The following is a 3,269-nucleotide window of genomic DNA, read 5'->3' on the forward strand; positions in this document are numbered from 1 at the left end:
ATCTATTGATATGATCATGACTTTTATTCTTCATTGTATGTGGTGTATAACTTTAATCAATTTGTGGATATTGAATCAACCTTGCATGCAAGTAATAAATCTCACTTGGTCATGGCGTATCATCTTTCTAATTCGGTTTAAATCAGTTGTTGAATTCAGTTTGCTAATATTTTGCTGAGAATTTTTGCATCTGTGTTCATCAGGGATATTGGCCTTGAATTTTATTTTATTTTGTAATATCTTTCTCTGGTTTTGGTAATACTGGCCTCGTAAAATGTGTATAGGAGCTGACCCTCCTCATTAAGTTTTTGGAATAGTTTGAGAATATTAGGTATTAGTTGTTCTTTGAATGTTTGGTAAAATTCACCTGCGAAGCCATCTGGTCCAGGGCTTTTGTTTGTTAGTTTTTTGATTACTGATAAAATTTTGTTAGTAGTTACCAAGTCTGTTCAGATTTTCTATGTTGTTGTTATTATTATTAAGTCTATGTTCCTAGTTTATCCATTTTTCCTGCTCGTCTTAATTCCTGCATGTAATTGTTTGTATTACTTTCTTATAAACCTTTGTAGTTTTGTGGTGTTAGTTGTCACTGATTGTATTTATTTGGGTCTTCTCTTTTTCTTGATGAATCTGGCTAAAGGTTTATCAACTTTTTTTTTTTTCAAAGGACCAGCCCTTGGTTTCACTGGTCTTTTGTATTTTTTTTTTTTTAGACTCTTTCATTTCTTTCCACTGCAATCTTTATTATTTCCTTCTTTCTACTCACTTTGGGTTTTGTATGCTTTTTCTAGTTCCTTTAGGTATAGGGTTCGATTGTTTATTTAAGATTTTGCTTGTTTTTTGAGGTAGGCCTGTATTGCTATGAATTTTCCTTATAGAACTGCTTTGACTGTGTCCCATAGGTTTTGGGTCATCGTGTTTTCATTGTCATTTGTCTTAAGGTATCTTTTGATTTCTTTCTTTATCTTGTTGGTGACCCATTTATTGTTTAGTAGCATGTTATTTAGCCTCCACGTGTTTGTCTATTTTTTAGTTTTCTTCAGGTAATTGATTTCTACTCATACCATTATTATCACAGAACATGCTAAATATGATTTTAATGTCTCAAATTTATTGAGACTTGTTTTGTTGCCTAACGTGCAGTTTTCCTGGAAAATGTTTCACGTGTGCTTGAAAAGAATGGATATTCTGTTGCTTGGGGTGAAATAACAATTAAATCCGTCTAGTTCAATGTGTCATTTAAGGCTACTGTTTCCTTGTTAATTTTCTGTCTATATGATCTATCTATTGCTGTCAATAGAGTGTTAATGTCTCCTACTATATAACTGTAATACTGTCATTCTCTTTATGTACATCAGTATTTCCTTTATATATTTATATATTTGCTTTATATATTTATATATTTGCTTTATATATTTATATACAGGTGCTCCTGTAATGGATGCATAAATGTTTACAAAGGTTATATCCTCTTGTACTGATCCATTATCATTATGTCGTGTTCTTTATCTCTTACACTTTGTATTTAATGTCTATTTTGTCTGATAAATATCTCTATCCCAGGTGTTTCTGTTGTTGTTGTTGTTTTCACTTTCCATTTGCATAAAATATCTTTTTCCCTTTACTTTCAGTCTGTGTGTGTCTTTCAATCTGAAGTGAGTCTCTTGTAGGCACCATATATATGTCTTGTTTTCTTATCCATTCAGCCATCCTGTTTCTTTTGATTGGAGCATTTAATCCATTTACATATAAAGTGGTACTGATAGGTACATATGTATTGTTATTTTATTATTTATATTTATATTTCCTCCCTTTTCTTAAGGAATTCCCTTTAAAATTTCTAATAATAGTGGTTTGGTGGTGATGAACTCCTTTAGCTTAATAGATATGTAGTAATTGCAATTTTATTATTCATATTTTTAATCTTTTTTTTCTTTCTCTTAAAAAGTTCCTCTGACATTTTCTGTAATGCTGTTTTGGTGATCATGAATTCCTTTAGTTTTTTCTTGTCTGGGAAGCTCTTAATCTGTTCTTTTATTTTAAATGGTAGCTTTGCTGAGTAAAATAATCTTGGTTGTAGGTCCTTGGTTTTCATCACTTTGAATATTTCATGCCAATCCCTTTTGGCCTGCAAAGGTTCTGTTGAGAAATCAGCTGACAGTCTCCCTTGTATGTAACAAACTGTTTTTTCTCTTCCTTCTTTTAAAATTCTCTTTTTGTCTTTAACCTTTGGCATTTTAATTATGATGTGTCTTGGTGTGGGCTTCTTTGGCTTCATCTTGTTTGGTACTCTGGGCTTCTTGGACTTGTTTGTATATCTATTTCCTTCACTATGTTAGAGAAGTTTTCAGTCATTTCTTCAAAGAGGTTTCTATTCCTCTCTTTCTGGTACCCCTGTGACACGAATGTTGGTATGCTTGATGTTGTCCCAGAAAGACGTCACTTCAACTATCCTTATTTTTTTTTTAATTCTTTTTTCATTTTACTGTTCCAGTTGAGTGCTACCTTGTCTTCCAAATTGCTGATTCAATCCTCTGCTTCAACTAATCTGCTGGTAATTCCATCTAATGTATTCTTCATTTCAATTATTTATTCTTCATTTCAGATTTGTTCTTTTTTATGGTTTCTACCTCTATGTGTATGTTCTCACTGAGTTTATCTAAATTCATTGACCATTCTTATAACCACTGTTTTGAACTCTGTATCAGGTAGATTGCTTGCCTTCATTTTATTTAGTTATTTTTCTAGAATTTTGCCCTAGTCTATCATTTGGAACATATTTCTCTGTCTCCTCATCTTGGCTGCCTTCCTGTGTTTGTTTCTATAAATTAGGTACTCCAGGGGTGTCCTTTGTATAGGTCGTTTGTGCCCTTCTATTGTAGTTGAGCCTTGATTGGTATTGGCATATCAGTGTGTAGGACTGATCTTCAGGCTGACTGGCTGTGAGGTCTGGCTGTGATTACAGCAGATGTTGTATGGGGACAGACCCCATGGAGTGGGATTTGCTGTAGCAGTGCTCTCGTGCTTGCCAAGTTCACCTCTTGGGTGTGTTTGTGAAGCTAATTGGGTGGTGTTCTAGTGTGGTGTGAGGCCAGCTACCAGGTATGTTGGTTCTGGGGCCTCTTGGGAGGGGTTCTAGTGCAGGCCAAGGTCAGTTGCTGCTTGGGGCCAACTTGTAGGAGGTACAAAGTGATGTGGAGTTCGCAGCTTCCAGTGCTGGGCTTGGAGGCACCTGAAAGAGGATATGCTGCAAACTGAGGGTGACTTTC

General features: G+C 34.5%; 1 protein-coding gene across 1 annotated transcript in view; it reads left to right on the forward strand.

The window, feature by feature from the left end:
• LOC102898838 (zinc finger protein 709) overlaps positions 1-3,269 on the forward strand; it is a 36,278-nt gene that overhangs the window by 22,952 nt on the left and 10,057 nt on the right. The gene's annotated exons all lie outside the window — the stretch shown is intronic.

Source organism: Pteropus alecto, unplaced genomic scaffold (assembly GCF_000325575.1).
Source record: "Pteropus alecto unplaced genomic scaffold, ASM32557v1 scaffold304, whole genome shotgun sequence".
NCBI classification, from domain to species: Eukaryota; Metazoa; Chordata; class Mammalia; order Chiroptera; family Pteropodidae; genus Pteropus; species Pteropus alecto.